This window comes from Cetorhinus maximus, chromosome 2, assembly GCF_964194155.1.
Source record: "Cetorhinus maximus chromosome 2, sCetMax3.hap1.1, whole genome shotgun sequence".
In the NCBI taxonomy this organism is placed as follows: domain Eukaryota; kingdom Metazoa; phylum Chordata; class Chondrichthyes; order Lamniformes; family Cetorhinidae; genus Cetorhinus; species Cetorhinus maximus.
Window position 1 is genome coordinate 48299903 of NC_135880.1, and position 18303 is coordinate 48318205.

The following is an 18303-nucleotide window of genomic DNA, read 5'->3' on the forward strand; positions in this document are numbered from 1 at the left end:
TGTTTTAATTACTTCTCAATAGGTCTTAACAGGCCTTTGACAGTTCGACGTCTAAATGACGCGTGGTGACGTTGGGACGTCCGCCCAACGTCACTGTGCGTCATTTTACGTGTCGGCAAGCGGGTCCCGCCCCTGGTCACTGAAGGGAGAATTCTGCCCTGTGTTACACCAGCATCTGTAATTCAGGTAACGATGGGTGGATTCTTAGTTTTCAAATGAAGGTTGGGCCAGTGTTGGATCCAGTCTCTGATGATCCATGAGACCCTCCGCCTGCGCAATCATACCAGAGGTGACCAATTACAAGCTGCCTTCGAGAGCCCTGTTCAATTAAGGATGGTGAGCGGACTGCATTGGTAAGAGGACCAGATGTAGGGGGGAAACTGCAAGGGCGCCCTAAGATGGAGGCACTCCCTATCTACTTCAATTAAAAGTTTAATAAACTGGCCACAGCTGCTCGGCCAACATTGTGGAGGGGAACCGCTCCACAGGAAGGTTTGCGGCCCTTTGCCATCCGTGTGGGCATGAAGGGGAAAGAAGAGGCATTTGAAGCAGGTCGTGCTGCCTCCCCTTCCCCTGGCCCGTTGTTGGGAGGCTGCCTTTATGTACCTGCTGGGCTTCTTCCTTAGCCAGGAGGGTCTGTCCTCTGCTGGTAAAATCCTAGTGGCATGTCACCAATTTTTTTTTCACCTATTTATTCGTGGGATATGAGTGTCACTGGCAAGGGCAGCATTTATTACCCATACCTTATTGCCCTTGAGAAAATGTCAGTGAGTTGCCTTCTAGAACCGTTGCAGTCCATAAGCGGGCCCATAATTGTTTATCATTAGCTGCTCGCCACTCTGCCGGGCATGTAGCTGATGCTGGTATCACACCACCTCCGTCAAAATTGCATGGAAGTGGAAAGCATGAAAGTTTCAGGTAGAAGATCCAATGCACTAATTCCTAATCTTCCCAATTTTCCCCAATCCCACCTCCTAACCCACCTCCATGGGCCAGAAAGATTCTGCCTGATGTCATTTGTGACAACCAAATATATTCAATATGTACATGCATATTCTTACCATTTTAGTTGTTGCAATTCTAATAGACAAACTAAGGGTGAATTAAAGCAGACTTTTAAAAATAGCTTTAATGCAGTTATATCAACAAAATTAGGATCTAAAATTATGGAGAATTCTTTGGGTGCCCTGTTAATAAATATAGAGGATGACATTTGCCATATAACATCAGTGCATTTTAAATGAGAACTCACTTCTAACTAAAAGTAAAATTTCTTTAGTTAATTTTCCATTGATACAATCCTTTGCCATGTAGCTCTTGCTTATTCTAGAGAAACCCCTCTTGTAAGGTTTCAGTTTCTATCCACAAAGCAATAGCACTTCTGCCTTCTGAGACATAGAAATGTCTCTGTTTTGATGTCTTCTTTCTTCCTCCTGGACCCTCTGCTTCTGGTTGAATGCATCTTTTGCATTGGTAGCTGTTTCTAGATTATTGGGCTTAAGTTTCATGTTCCTCGATTTCATGAGTTGCATACCTGATTGGCGCACATCTGCATATATTTAGTTAGAATGGCTATACAGCCTTAACTTCTGTAACTTTTCACTTTCTCAGAGATTAACTTCTCAATTTTACAGAGACGACCTTGTACATATGTTAGACAAAGTATTATTAGAACTAGGAATAAACTAAGGACTGAAGATTAGAAACTGAAAACTGAGAACTGGAGACTGGAAGTTTAATGTCAGGGCAAGTAAGGGTGCAGCCTTGATAAGATCACACAGATCCCAAGAACAAGTATTAAAATAATGTCAGCTTGCCAAGCTCTTCTTCCGACCATTTAGGGAACTGGTTCTCAAGTTAGGAGACTAGTCTGATAGATATTACAACTTGACGTAGTCATATTCATAGAATAATGCCTAACGTTCCAGACACGTCCATTACCCTTAGTTATGTCTGTAGCAGAGATAGCAGATCCACAATTGTAGGACAAAGTGGCATACCGTCAGGTGGGATTCCTCAACATTGGTTCCAGGCCTCAAGAAACGTCATGGCTACCGGATAAATAAAACCAAGAAACTCCTGGCTAATTATTGCCTACTGTGACCCAATATTTAATTTGAGGAAATTCTTGCTTATCCAGGACTGAATGATCAACAGTCCAACAATTTAGAGACAGTGGAGGGGTTGAGAGAGATGGTGGTGAGGTAGAGCTGGGTCAATATACTTATGAAAACTGACATTTTGGATGATGCCACTAGTGCAACATGTAGAAGAGAATTAGGAGGGGGCAGGATTAGATGCTTGGTTGATACCAGAGATAACGATGCAGAAGTGAGATGAGAAGGCAACAAAAGTGATTTTCTGGCTACGACTGGATGGATAAGAATGGAATCAGGTGAGTGTATTTATGAAATGAAAACAGAAAATGCTGGAAAAACTCAGCAGGTCTGGCAGCGTCTATGGAGAGAGAAACAGAGTTAACATTTCGAGTCCAGTAAGACTTCTTCAGAACTTCTGAAGAAGAGTCATATTGGACTCAAAACGTTAACTCTGTTTTTCTCTCCACTGATGCTCCCAGACCTATTGAATTTTTCCAGCATTTTCTGTTTTTATTTTAGAGTCCCAGCATTCACAGTATTTTGCTTTTATTTGAGTGTATTTATGAGTTTGCATGCATGAGTTGGAAGGGAATAGGTGGGTATGGGGATGTGGTACAAAGAGGTAATTACAGTGGAAGTAGGCCTGTGTGGAGCATAGATTCTGGCATGGACAAGTTAGGATGAATGGACTGTTCTGCGTTGTAGATTCTATAAAAATGGGAGGGGAAGAGTAACTTTGGGCCCAACGAGTGGACTTAGCTGGTATGAGTTCCAATTAATTACATTTTCTGTGCTAATTAGCTCTATTGAGGAAGGGTGAAAAAATGGTTTTGAAATGCAATGGTTACTTATCCTCTGCTTCTCCCAGAAGCCATCCCAGCAACATTACGTTCATGGAAGCAGTATGATGGTTTTTATTGATACTGATGAAACAAAAACTCAAGTCCACATGCATTGGCTGGAATTAAAACCCCAAATTTATGTCCTTATGGACTGTTTGCAAGTGTTTCCTCCAAATGAAAATACTAGAATGCACGTGGGAAGCAGATGTCATGTATATGATTTGTGAGATGTTGAAAGATCAATTGAACAGTTGGCGATCATAAGACATGTCTCTATTACAGCTATTTTTACTTGTTGCTGGAAGCATTGAGAAATTAACTTAGGTTTAAGCAACTGACTCCTGGATTAATTTATACATTTGTGCCTTATTTAATTTTGGCCCTAAAATACTGCTGTGCTGAGGGAGGGTTCTGAGTAAACAGTGGTTTTATGGGTAGTATGATGCTGAAAAACATAATTCAAAAAACAAAATCATTGCCAGCAAATGCATAACCTGCTGATTGAAGTCCAAACTTTCATCTGATGTATTTTGTGTGCTTTTTCTGAACTTCAGGCAATGAAAAATGTCTAATGAATGAACACTGAAATAGAAACATAGCTGGATTTTACCAGCCCTCTGGGGACAGACCTAGAGGTAGGGGTGGGCCTAAAATGGTATGGGAAAGTGGGTGTTGTGCCTGCTTTCCCCCGGACATACCATCTTGCCAGTAGCGGGGAGGTGGCAGATGCCCCTCCCACCCAGAACAAATTTAGCCATTTAAGTGGCCAATTAAGGAGCCTCTTATTTCTGACGCTGGCATTTACCAGCTGTGGGAGTGACCCTCTACCACATGGGGAGACTGCCTGGTAAACCTGGTTACCTCTTAGTGGGCTTGGGGGGTGTAGCTGGGGGGTGTGGGGTGGCTGAAACCCTCGTGTTTAGGAACTCTTCGGCCCATGGAGCACAACCCGGTGTCATGGCTGTTCCCATAGCAACAGCCCTGTCTGCCCTCAACATCTGACACCTCCCGCTTCGGGGTCTGCCTGACTCTGGCCCCATGCGCCCTATACCCACCTGGTTATGAGGGTGCCAACCTGTTACTCCTTCTGGAAGAAGAGTCATACAGACTTGAAACGTTAACCCTGTTTTTCTCTCCACAGATGCTGTTAGACCAGCTGAGCTTTTCCAGCATTTGCTGTTTTTGTTTCAGATTTCCAGCATCCGCAGTATTTTGCTTATATGTCATTGCTTCCTCGTCTTCTGGGTACTGTTCCATCGGTGGCCACTGCTCCTGGTGGAGCTGCTGAACTGAGAGCCCTGTGATTGGCTGGCAGCTCCTGGGAGCAGTCAGCCGTTCTTAATAGGGACATCTGCCTCAGTGGCAACCAAATTAGTTGCCTGCAGCTGACAAGATGTGACCCAGGATCCCGCAGACCGGTGAGGCAAGGTTGTCACTTGTTTTTAGGCCCATTGGTGGGCGGCCCAAATTATCTCAGGTACTTGTTTGTGAATGGGTAGTTCTGTCTTCTCTCATGCGCAGTGGAAATATTCTACTTCTCATTTACTTTGAAAGTGATACCCATTTTGAATGTTTTGATGTAAAATGCATTTGCATACTTGCTGAATGGCCTCAATTTTATCTTTGGTGGGTGTGCGCGATCGGCGGGCACATGGACCACTGACTACGGTTGACCCCCGACCGCTGAGCTGCAGGGAGCAATAGACCTGAAAATGCTAAAATAAAGGTTTAAAAAGCTGCAAGTCAATCACGTGAAAATATAGAGATAAAAACAAAAAGCTAAAAGCTACTGCGGATGCTGGAAATCCAAAACAAAAACAGAATTACCTGGAAAAACTCAGCAGGTCTGGCAGCATCGGTGGAGAAGAAATCAGTTAACGTTTCGGGTCTTCATGACCCTTCGGCAGAACTGAATATAGTTAGGAGAAAAGTGAAATATAAGCTGGTCTAAGGTGGGGGGGCGGAGGGAGAGAGAAGTTGAGGGTGTGGTGATTGTGGAGATAAGCAAGCGGTGATAGGAGCAGATAATCAAAAGATGTCACAGACAAAAGGATCAAATAGGTGTTGAAGGTGGTGATATTGTCTGAGAAAAGTGCTAATTAAGAATGGAAGACAGGATACTCAAGGTACAGCTCTAGTGGGGGTGGGGTGGAAAGACTAACAAAGTTTTAGTTTTAGATTTAAAAATAATGGAAATAGGTGGGAAAAGAAGAATCTATATAAATTATTGAAAAAAAAGGGAGGGGGGAGAAACGGGGTGGGGATGGGGGGAGGGGGAGTTTAAGATCTAAAGTTGTTGAATTCAATATTCAGCCCGGAAGGTTGTAAAGTGCCTAGTCGGAAGATGAGGTGCTGTTCCTCCAGTTTGCGTTGGGCTTCACTGGAACAATGCAGCAAGCCAAGGACAGACATGTGGGCAAGAGAACAGGGTGGAGTGTTAAAATGGCAAGCGACAGGGAGGTTTGGGTCTTTCTTGCGGACAGACCGCAGGTGTTCTGCAAAGCGGTCGCCCAGTTTGCGTTTGGTCTCTCCAATGTAGAGAAGACCGCATTGGGAGCAACGAATGCAGTAGACTAAGTTAGGGGAAATGCAAGTGAAATGCTGCTTCACTTGAAAGGAGTGTTTGGGCCCTTGGACGGTGAGGAGAGAGGAAGTGAAGGGGCAGGTGTTGCATCTTCTGCGTGGGCATGGGGAGGTGCTATAGGTGGGGGTTGAGGAGTAGTGGGTGATGGAGGAGTGGACCAGGGTGTCCCGGAGGGAACGATCCCTACGGAATGCCGTCGGGGGGGGTGAAGGGAAGATGTGTTTGGTGGTGGCATCATGCTGGAGTTGGTGGAAATGGCGGAGGATGATCCTTTGAATGCGGAGGCTGGTGGGGTGATAAGTGAGGACAAGGGGGACCCTATCATGTTTCTAGGAAGGAGGAGAAGGCACCTCCCCATGCCCACGCAGAAGATGCAACACCTGCCCCTTCACTTCCTCTCTCCTCACCGTCCAAGGACCCAAACACTCCTTTCAAGTGAAGCAGCATTTCACTTGCATTTCCCCTAACTTAGTCTACTGCATTCGTTGCTCCCAATGCGGTCTCCTCTACATTGGAGAGACCAAACGCAAACTGGGCGACCGCTTTGCAGAACACCTGCGGTCTGTCCGCAAGAAAGACCCAAACCTCCCTGTCGCTTGCCATTTTAACACTCCACCCTGTTCTCTTGCCCACATGTCTGTCCTTGGCTTGCTGCATTGTTCCAGTGAAGCCCAACGCAAACTGGAGGAACAGCACCTCATCTTCCGACTAGGCACTTTACAGCCTTCCGGGCTGAATATTGAATTCAACAACTTTAGATCTTAAACTCCCCCTCCACCCATCCCCACCCCGTTTCTCCCCCCTCCCTTTTTTTTCAATAATTTATATAGATTCTTCCTTTCCCACCTATTTCCATTATTTTTAAATCTAAAACTAAAACTTTGTTAGTCTTTCCACCCCACCCCCACTAGAGCTGTACCTTGAGTATCCTGTCTTCCATTCTTAATTAGCACTTTTCTCAGACAATATCACCACCTTCAACACCTCTTTGATCCTTTTGTCTGTGACATCTTTTGATTATCTGCTCCTATCACCGCTTGCTTATCTCCACGATCACCACACCCTCAACTTCTCTCTCCCCCAGCCCCCCCACCTTAGACCAGCTTATATTTCACTTTTCTTCTAACTATACTCAGTTCTGCCGAAGGGTCATGAAGACCCGAAACGTTAACTGATTTCTTCTCCACCGATGCTGCCAGACCTGCTGAGTTTTTCCAGGTAATTCTGTTTTTGTCACGTGAAAATATAGTTGATGAAAGTGCTGCCTACACTTTTATTTTATTGCATAGCGGAAATTTCATCCCGCCCTTGGATATGGTTTGATGAAAAATGCAAAGGCTGCCTGGCCGATTCGCCCGTCTGCCAACCATAAGGTTGGATGGGCCACAAAATCGGAGACAATTGCGCTATTAATGGGCTTAATTGCTCGCTGAATTGTCGGCGGGCGCACTTCCGACTTTTGAGCATGCCCACTGAGTGAAGTAGATAGTGCGAGTGCGCAGTGACATCGGGACACTCGCCCAACGTCTTCTTGTGCGATTTTACGCCCGATCAGGTTGGGCGTGTGCCCACCCACGGGTCGTAAAACTCAGCCCAGTGTTTCTAATGAAGGGCATCCATGATCACAGTATTAATATGAAATTTGGAAATAATTTACATGTGGTAACTGAAAATGCAACAAAAATGTAGAGAAGATGGACTGAATCACTCGGGCATTGAAAATGTTTGGTCGTTGGTATCATTTTTGGATCATATTCCCATTGCCAGCAGCGGGATTTCAGGCCTGATCTTACGTGAATTGGCCAATTAAGAACCCACCTCCAGGACTTTCATCGCATGAGGGAGGATGGGTGGTTTCTGGAAGTGGAAGGTGGATAAAGCACCAGACCATTGCTAAATCGGCCAGTGCCTTCAGTGTCACCAGTGAGAATGCTGCTGAAAGGCAAGCAGCAGGAGTGACAGGGATGTAATGGAGATGCTGTCATGATCAGGGTAACGGCTGGTACTGCATCAGTATAAGCACTATCAGAGATGTCAATCTCTGGGGATCCTGATGCTGTGACATGGGAATGGCTACTTATTGGTGATAAACATTAAAAAAATTTCACACAGTTTCAAACTCCTGCTGTGCAGACACTGTGCCTGGGCTGCTGGGTTGCTGATGCAGTGAACTGGATTTTCACGGAGTTGTAGGGACTCCGTGCAGCATTCAAAAATAGCCGGTGCCTGGATTCATAAGCCCTGCCCTCATTGCCGGGAGAATCCATTTTTGCTGATAGGGGAAAGGGGGCACGTGTTCCACACATGCGCGGTTCCTGGCTTTCACACGGGATAGGTGAGGCTGGGATAGGTTGTGGCACAGCAGTCATCTCTTTCAGTCACCCTTGCGCCACCAGTACGAACATCCTGTTATGGTACGCAAATCCTCGCAGACTTCTTGGAGACCAGCGGTCGTACTATGAACAGCCTGCTCCAGGCTACTGAGTGAGCCATGAACCCTTTGCAGAGTGTCACATTGCTCTTGCATTTATTCTGTGTGATGCTGCATATGTGTCTCCATGAGATTGGCCATTCTCTCATGTTTGGAGTTCGTATGATTGAGCCCCTGAGGCAAGGGGCAGAATATTCATGCCTGCTGGCATTGGGCATTGGGCAGTGGCGTGAGCCGACAACATGGCGTGATCGGTTTTACGAAGGTGGGAAACCAGTTCAAGGCCGTCTGCTCAGCCTGCCATTTGCGGGCCATGTTTCCCGCCATTGGACGCCGGGAGCCTCATTGTAATACATCAGCACATCATTATCAGGTCAACCCACTGGAATCGTCACAACGGCACATAAAAGGCGTGCACTTGGTGGCCTGCACTTTGTGCAACACTCGCCAGGGTCGCCTGTTGGACGTCGAGCTTCAGGGGCATCGGGGGGGCCGGGGTTAAGGGCAGCCCTGCCGTTGAGGCGACTGGTGGCGACCGGGGGGGTGGGGGTGCAAGGGTGCTGCCGTTGAATATAGCGCATAAGCATTCAGGGCCAGGGAAGTGGCCACGCATTAGGGAAACCTGTATAAAGTGACCATTCCTTTGCAACTGAGACAGTTCAGGCGCAGCCACCTTGATATGGCTCGGGAGGCCATCATAGCTGTTAGATTTGTGGAGGATGATGAAGATATGCAGTTAAGTGACTCCATAGATCCTCACATCGCATCTGTGAATGTTTGACTCCAGTCTGGCTTATGGCAGCGTCAATACCCTCTGTGATAATGCTCCTGTCATGGAGACACATTGGAGGCCCTAATAGTCGCTAGATTGCAGGAGGATGTTGACAACATGCAGTGAGGACACTCAATAAATCTTCACATAGCCTCTGAGAATGTCTGCCTCCTGTCTGGCTGAGGGTAGCTCACTTGTGCTCTGTGATCAGGATCATATCATAGAGATGCAGCCATGAAACTTTAGAAGCATCTAATCCTTTGTCTGCCTTCAGCACCTGAGCCCTTCAGGAGCACAGCATCAGTGGTCACAGATGCTGAAGAGATCGGGTCCAGCCCCTCCTTAAAGGTGCTGAGAGCACATGGAGAGAATGAGAGAACTCTGTGGCACCTGCCCACTACATTCTGGCAGTGATGATGAGCACTGTTGAGGTGCAGGCATCAGTAATGTTTCCAGGGAGTGTGAGGCTGGACCATCACTTTGGTCTGAAGGCTGCACAGAGCACAGGAAAGAGGCCCTGGATTGAGATACCTGCCTTTATCTTGTGCTGAAAGGTTCCACATCTGAGTGACAAGAACACTGCTCATCAGAGCAAGGAACCATAGACAGGGAGACATTCTTGGAGTTTATTGACAATAGTGAACAGTACATACAAGTGATTAACACCCGTGCCCAGGCTGTGCAACTAATTCTTCTCAACTTTCCTAACGCTGCAACTAGGTCTTGGTGTTCCCCGGACATCCACAGCGGAGGTGGAGGCAGCCGGCTGACTGTGACGCCCTGTCTGTGATGACTTTGGCGGGCATCCTCTGGAGGGTTGAGACTTGGAGGGCCTTGGCCTACTTTTGGGGTCCTGCTGTGTGGCAGTGGCACCCTTCTCAGCCTGTGGAGCTGGAGCTGCTGAGGTCACAGGAAGAGGGGAGGCGGATGGACTGGACACTCTTGGAGTCACCTGTATGGATGGGCCCAGAGTGTGCATCTGCTGTTCCTCCTCCCTATGGGTACCTGGGGGCCCCAGGCTGACTCCTTGAGGAGCAGGGATAGCTGGAGTGAGATCAAGCTGCCCGACACCCCTCTTGTGTACACACTGTTGGAGGCCAAATATGGCATCAGTGATGGAGTTGAGCCCGCACAGCAGTGCAGGAGCGAAGTCCTGGACTAAGGTTTCCATGGCGGCTGCCATCCTACCAGTGCTGACCTTGGCAAGTTGGCATGCCAGCGCTATCACCTTAGATTGAAGGCAGACGGACTCCGCCTCTGTGCCTTGCAGTCTGAGGAGTGCAGCGGACATCCCTTCCTGATGTTCCTGAGCCTGCCTTTGCAGCTCCAGCAACTGTAACATCACCAAGTCCAGAGGTTTGTCATTTCTGGTTTCCAGCAGTCCTCCGAGTGCCAGAAACTTGGGAAGTCCCTGCCTCCACCTGCTGTGGATCGGACAGTGCAATGTGCTCACCAGATTGCGATCCTGGAGTTATTCCAGGTCCCACCGAGGTATCAGTCTCTGCGCTGGTGGAGGGTGTGGCTGAGCGCTGTGACCGGACTTCAGGGAGGGTGCTTCCAGATTCCTCTCCAGAACTTCCTTTGGGGCTTGATTGGAGGCCCTGGATCGTGGACTCCGTCGGCTGTTTGGCAGTTGTGCCTGTGGAAGCAAGGGGAGATAATTAGTGCATGGCAGTAGCCTGTGAAACAGGACACATCACTCAGAGCATGGTTGTCTGATGGATGTTGCACTGCTCACTTGGTAGAGCATAACCGACCTCACCGTCAGCACAGGACTGGTCCAGATCCTCACCGGCCAGCTGGATGGCTCTGTTTTCAAAGTCCATGAGGACCTTGATTTCGGGCATTCTGCCACCAGTCTGCAACCTCTCCCCCTTGTGTGCCAGCTTGTCCTGCGTGAATAGAGATGGAGAAACTGTAGGCAGGATGCCTGCCAGGTCAGATGATAAGTTTGCTTGTCCTGTGTGGGTGGTGAGTGGTCCCATTGATGGGATGAAGACAATGACATTGAGTGTAAGAGAGTGAATGGTGATGCCCCTTGAACTGGCATTGAGTGAGATCACTGTGATGTGTGATGGGTTTTTGAGTGTATGAATTGAGAGTGATGAGAAGAGTGACTTGCCTTGGTGGAACGGAGGAGGTCATTTATCTTCTTGCGGCACTGGGTGGCTGTCCTCTTTTGAAGATCGTTGGTGCTGACCACCACTGCCACTGCGTCCCAAGCCAGGTTAGTGGTGTTGCTGCCCATCCTGCGGCCAGAGCGGGGGCTGGAGGAAATCCTGGCGGGCCTCCATGGCGTCCAGAAGTCGCTTGAGAGATGCATTGCTGAACCCGGGGGTGCAGTCTTCTTCAGTTTCAGGGCCATGTCTCCCATGCAGCAGTGGTGGTCTGGAAGTACTGAGATGTGTGCTTGTGGCTGGACTTTAAACGTGGCGCCTGGCGCGATGCAGCGGCAGGGTGATGGCAGGTGGGTAATGAGATCCTGCCCACTGTGGAAGCGGTGTGTTTCCCGGGAAGGCATAAATATTGTGGCGGGTTTGGGATGATACAGCGTGAAAATCTGCCATCGCGGCCAGCGGGTGGAACATCGTCTTATCCGCCTGCTACCTCACTTAGTGCAAATCTGGGATGATTCTGCCCAAGTGGTCATCACCACGATGGACTCTTTTCCACTCGAAGCATGTGAGCTCTCAATGCCTCAGGGAAATCTGCCAGATGTCCACACATCTCTGCTGATGCTCCAAGCACTGGGCCCTGTAAGATGACTTCTGAGGCCCTACCTCAATGCCCACGGGATCCTCATCATTACTGCCCTCCCTGTTCTGAGGGGGATTGTGCAGAGATGACTCTGACTTGGACACCTCCTCCTGCAATCTGTGAGGTGCCCTTCACCACATGCCACCGACTCTATACGTGCTCTATATCCATACACGTGTGAGTATCTGTGTGGTGGATAGTAGGCTGGTCAGATGTGACCTTGCATCTCTTCCTCTTCCTGATGCCTGAGGGATGAGCCAGTCAGGAAGGGTGGGCAAGTGCTGCTGGAACCAGTGTGAAACACAGAAGGGGGTAATTAGAGTAAGTCCTTGACATTTTGCGAATATACATGGACTAGAATTTTTCGCTGAGCAGGTGGGCACGCCTGATCCTCTTGAGTGTAAAATAGTGCGTCCCGACATCATCCCACACTCGCGTGATATTTTGGTCAGCAGGCGTGCGCAGGTGCCAGAGCCGCGCCTGCCATTATTTAAGAGGCCAGTTAAGGCCATTAAAAAGGCAATTGACGCCAATTTTTTCATTGCCCGTGCGATTTCGCGCTCGTTGCGTGGGCAAAATGGGCAGGCAGCCAGCCGACAATTTTGAAAACCTCATCCACGGGCGGAACAAAAAGGGTCAGCAGCATTGCCAGTCTGAGTAGTGAGGAGTTTGGTAGATCGTTTGCTGCTGGTGACTTATTGCATATGGCAGCTTCATCTCTGTTCAGGGCTTCGTTGTTAGCATCTCCAGGCTTCATTTCATTTGTCTCCAAGGACCCTGGAGAATTCAGACCATGTGGACCCTTCCAGGTATCAGACAGCATTCTGTTATCCTGATAATGGAGATCGTGGTCTCCGCTGGTAGCACCTTCTTTGAAGAGGAAGAGAGGGGCAGACGGGAGAGGAGGCCAAGTGTCCCAATGCAGCTTCCAGGGGAACAACCTGAGGGAGGAGAGGTGCAGGAACAGTGGGTGCTTGGCTAACTGGCAGTCCAAGGTGTTAGGGGCCACAGAAGGCACCATTATCCCACTGCCAGGGTTTACAGGCAGCAATGCAGATCCTCAATATGTCCAAAGTGCAATTTTTTTTATTATTTGCTCATGGGATGTGGGTGTAACTGGCTAGGCCAGCATTTTTTGCCCATCCCTAAATGCCCTTATTAAGGGGGGCATTTTAAGAGTCAACCCACCAGGTAAGGACAGCAGATTTCTTTCCCTAAAGGGGCATTAGTGAACCAGATGGGTTTTTGCAACAGCCAGCAATCACCATTAGGCTTTTAATTCCAGATTTTTATTTTATTCAAATTCCACCATCTGCCGTGGTGGGATTTGAACCCAGGTCCCCAGAGCATTACCCTGGGTCTCTGGATTACTAGTCCAGCGACAATACCACTATGCCACCACCTCTCAAGGGAGGAGACAGTGACAGGGTGATGGCAGGTGGTCCAGCGACAATACCACTATGCCACCACCTCTCATGGGAGACAGTGACCTCCATCTGTCAGATGATTGGGCCTGAGATTACCTCCAACTGTGTGGGTGGACACCCCATGCCAGTGGCTCTGAAAGTCACAGTGGCCTTCAACTTCTATGCATCCGGCTCTTTCCAGGGGTCAGTGGGGGATCTGTGTGGAGTCTCCCAATCAGCTGCCCATAGTTGCGCCAAGCTGGTGACAGAAACTCTGTTCAGGTGGGTATTGACTTTCATTCATTTCCATACGGACGAGGCCAGCCAGGCTGAGTGAGCCAGAGGGTTTGCAGCAATTGCTGGGTTCCCCTGCATCCAGGGTGCTATCAACTGCATACATGTGGCTATCAAGGCGCCAGCGGGTCAGCCGGGTGCCTTCGTCAACAGGAAGGGAATTCCACTCCGTGAACGTGCAGATAGTGTGTGAAGGATGCATATTCTGCAAGTCTATGCAAGGTACCCTAACAGTTCCGATGACGCGTGCACCCTGAGACACTGCCAGGTGCTGAGGCTCTTCAGTGCTCCAGCCTGACTGGATGGATGACTGCCAGGTGACAAGAGCTATCCATTGAAAAGGTGGCTAATGACGCCTCTCCGCCACCCAAGAACAGAGGCAGAGCAGCGGCATAACAGGAGCCATGCCTCCACAAGGGCAGTGATAGAACCATAGGTCTTCTGAAGATTTGCTTCCGAAGTATGGATCGTTCAGGGGGAGCAGTACAGTATCCCTCAGAGTGGGTGTCAACGATCGTGGTCACATGCTGCGCTCTCCACAATCTGGCACTGGAAAGGGGGGACCCACTGGAGGAAGAGGATCTTGATGTAGCTGCACAGGCTACAGATGATGAATCCAGTAATGAGTCAAAAGAGGAGCATGGTGAGGAGAATGCTGAGGTTGTGGAGGCAGATTTCTATAAGCTCCAGGGAGGCAGGGACACCTTGATCCAGTGCTCCTTCAGCTATACTGCCAAATAAGTACTACCACCTCATGACAGGGCTGCCACCTCCATCCTGGATGTTTGCAATGACCCTTTCTTTTGACCCCAAAGTCCACTAAGTGTGCAATAAAGTTTCGAGCCACCCCTGTGCAGCATTACACACTGGCATACCCTGCACCACATTAAATAAAAAAGGTGAAGCATACCCAGGCCATTACGACAAAAGAAAATTTATCTCAATTGACAGTCAAAACAAATTAACAGAACCTTCTCTGGTCTTCAACCCCAGGCCAGTAAGCACAAACAAAATATTGCACAACAGAAGATCACCCGTGACCAGTCCCCCTTCCGCTCATGGTGCCTTAAACTTACTTTTGCGAGTGCTACGTCTTGGTACTCCCCCGGGTGGGCACCAGCATTGGAGACAGCTTGCTGATTCTGCTCTCCTGTTGGCCTTGATGATCTTGGCGATCAGCCTCTGGCCAGTGGAGGCTGTGCTGGCCCTGACTGGGAGGGAGTGGGGAGCTCCACGGCTGGCATCTCCCCAGTCGCTGCACCCTCATCAGATGCCACGGTTACTGGCAGAGGGGCAGAGGAGATGCTGCCATCATCCTGAGCAGTCTGAGAGGAGCCCGCAGAGATGACAGGCAGCTTGTGTGCTAACATGAGGCCGCTTTGGACCTCCCTGTACACCGTTGATGGACAGGCACCGAGCTGGGATACTGCGTGCCTCACCCATCTCCCACACAGACACTGACCACCTGAGGTCAGTTGTTATGGCAGGCAGATGGTAAATGCCAAGCTGCCCAAATTCCAGAGGGAAATCTGAAGCAGCTGCGACGACTATTTGCAATATTTACGTATTTTAAAATGCAAGCTTTGAATTCAGTAAAAAGGTCACCGAGTCTTATAGATTCCTTAGAAACTAAATTAAACCTTCATTAAATAAAAACAATAATTCTAAGCACATATATAGGTTTACAAATTACTACTATAATAAACTTCTAGCTCACCTGATTAATCTAACTCCCAGTTATAACTCCGTTAAGGCAATAATAAGACACATAGATTTTAAAAGACCAGGCAAAGTAACACAATACCCTGAACAGTCGAATTCAAAGTGAGTTTTCTTAACTTCAGTTCTCGCAGGCAGCAGTTTGGGTACAGAGGCTAGAGGCTTTTCACACTTGTTAGATCTTAGAATTTCTTCCCTTGCACACAGCCTTCTCACCTTTATATATATTTTCACCTTTGAATGCAAATTCCCATTGTTTTACTATGTCTTTGGACTTTACCTCGAATAATAAAAAGCAATTATAGTACCAATTTTACCAGTAATCTTTGGGAAAAATTAACACACTGTTTCTTAACTTCTCCTGGCTAGGTGAAACATTTCACCCCTTCTTTTGAACTCTGATTCAATTCTGAATTTTGATTCTGGTTTATTTAAAAATGCAAATTTTCTTTTTACACCTTACATTCTAACACTTCATGCATGTTTATCTACTTAAAATTTCAAACCTAGCTTACCTTCTGATACATCAAAACCTTCAGACCAGCTGCCTTTGATTCAATTAAGTCTCTCACACATACAGACCCATAGACACAGACCCCATTATTACTCTACTTTACAATAAAATTATTAATATCTTCCTGACATCAGTGCCTGTGTGAGGGCTTGCAGGTCTGAGCACAACCCCAGGAATCCCTGATTCTGTTCCTTGAGCTGCCTCTCCATGAGAATCGCCTCTCTCTCAATGGAGGAGGCAATTTGCTCGGCCATGAGGGTCAATGCAGTGCTGATGCTTTGCATGGATTCCTCTGTAATGGAGACCATGGAAAGCATACCCTCATGGATGTATGCTAGATTTTCCCGCACATCTCGCTGGACATCCAGAATCTGCCGCCTAATGGACGACTCCCGAGGTTCATCATCTGCCTTTGACTGAGCATCGTCCTGGTCTCCAGTAGTCCCCTGACTGCTGGCGCCCTGGGCACTCTCTGTCTCTGCCTGCATCTCAAGCAAGTGTGATATGCGCACACTGCTGTGCATCGACATTCTAGCCGAAGATCTAATGCCCACCGAGGTGCTGGTATCTGTGCTGGTGCCTGGTTCAGAGAGCAGGTGTGATGCAGGTGCATCTGGTGCCTGGCGGTCTTCTGGCATCAGGGGTGGGTCTTTGGGTTCCTTCGACCTTGGGTGCATGGTGGCAAACCTAAGGGAGAACAATGACATGTCATTAGTTTAAGTCATCACACTGTCACTGTGCATGCGAGACACCCTGGTGAGACCATGGAGATCTGCGTCATGGTGCCATCATCTTTCAGTGATCAATGGGAAATCCAGTTTTGAGGCTCCCATCAATGATGAGACTACACAAGAATGTTTGCACCATCCAAAACTCTCATCCCTGTGCACTGCACTCTTACCTTCGTCTGAAGCCCCAGCCTCTCCGCGGCCGGTTGACCGAGTTGTGTGGTGCCTCTCCAGCTTCAAAGCGTCCTGCTCGTATCTGGTTAGGATTAGGAGGTTTGCGGGGCTTCCGCTGGTCCACGATCTTTCAATGTTGTTAAGGGCCATCTTCTCTTGAAAGGACCAAGGAACTTTGATTAGTACACTCTCTACCTGCAGCGCCATTACAGCCTGGCCAACCCCAGCTGAAGAGCACCTTGCAGGGCACATCCGAGTCATGGCCCTCGAGCCGCAAGGCACTCAGTCCAAGCAGCCAGGGCTCACCCCCTTGGCCAGCTACGGCATTATTGACAGTTGGCACTCAGGCCCTAACATCCCTGAGCTCCACAGGGTGACAGCCACTCCTTAACACCTCAACACACTGATCCATGCCAACACGGTACTCACCCTTCCTGAGCGCAGCAGGTCATTAAACCTCTTGCTGCACTGGACCCAGATGCGCCACACAACATCATAGCTGCTGACCAGCCCTGCCACCTCCTTCCAAGCTGGAAGGTGCCGTGGCCTCGCCTACCATCCCTGGGGACAAGGGTGTCCCATCCTGGCAGCCCACCTCCTCCAGGATAACTGTGAGGCACTCATCAGAAAACTGGGGGGCTAAGTGCCCACCTGACCTGCCCTCCTGCCTGGTGTATGCAGCCGCATTTGAATCCATAATTTATAATCTCCTGTTGACAACACCGATGATGTCTTCGTCGCTGGCAGCCTTTCAGGACCTGACTGTGCCAGTTTTAAACAGGTCCCATCCCCTGCCTGCCCCCTCCCGACCATTGGGGAGCCGCCATTCATTCTCGGCGGGCCTTAATTAGCCCGCCAGCGTGAAATCGCAGTCGGGGGCCGATCGTGGGCGGAGGCACCTTTCCCGGCCGCTCCGGGGCCCACCGATAGCGTCTGCCCACCAAACTCAAAATTCTGCCCATGGATCCAGGCCACTGCCTTCAACCATCTTTGCAGAACTCTTATCATGCAACCCACCCTTTGCACTTTCCCTCACACCAATGCCTCCTTCTGCTTAGTGCATCAACAGAATCACCTCCACCATTGACACTATGTCCAAAAGTGCCTCTAACAGCACCTTTGTCACCTGCTATTGGCGATTCTCCATCACCGATAATGAGCTCAGCTGGAACCCTTGCTATTTCCATTGCTGTCTCCTCGATGTTGCGAATTGCTAGAAGCCTCATGGACCTATGCCCAGTCTGGGCCATCTCTCTGACGTTGTGAGGTCTTGTCCTGCAAATGCAACATACTGAGTGATGTAAGCCTATTCTGTCGTGCCATCAGGGACAAAGCATTTCAATGTGGCCATTCAGATGTCAACCCACATCTACATGAGTGCCTTAGGCATACCCTTCCTATAACATGGACAATTGTATGCACCAAGTTTGTGCCAAGGTGCAGCATTCAGACGTCATTCACCACAAACAATTTGTCTTGCCGGAGCACAGTAGGTCATGAAGCTTCCTGTGGCATTGGATGCAGGAGGGTTGATGTTCACCTGCTGTGCTCACAGTGGATGCAATTTCCTGCCACGCCCTCTTTGCCACTGTAGGCTGTCGGCTTTCTCTGGAGTATATGAAGATCTCCCTTCTTCATTGCACATCATTGATCAGAATCTGGAGGTCCTGGTCGCAGAGGTTGGGCGCCACCGCACCCACTCCTTCAGCAGCTGGCCTCTTCTGCAATATCCTGGCATGAAAATGAAGAAAGCACAGATGGGCAAGTAAGGATTCCAGCTTTGTTAATCGCCACACATGACCCCTGTCTACTCACATGCAGGAACCATTGTGTCCAAGCAGCATAAAAGATGCTACCACAGCTTTTTAGTAACCAATTTAAGTTGTACAGTGCTGGTAATGTGCCTGATTAATGTGTTTTTGTGAAATATTTTGTTTTCATTGTGACCTTATTCATCTTGATGGTGAATGTTCTAAATTCCTG

At 48.7% G+C, this 18303-nt stretch overlaps 1 protein-coding gene across 10 annotated transcripts in view; it reads left to right on the plus strand.

The window, feature by feature from the left end:
* The window catches only part of LOC144694155 (single-stranded DNA-binding protein 2), a 587421-nt gene that overhangs the window by 219450 nt on the left and 349668 nt on the right, over positions 1–18303 (plus strand). The window lies entirely within an intron of this gene.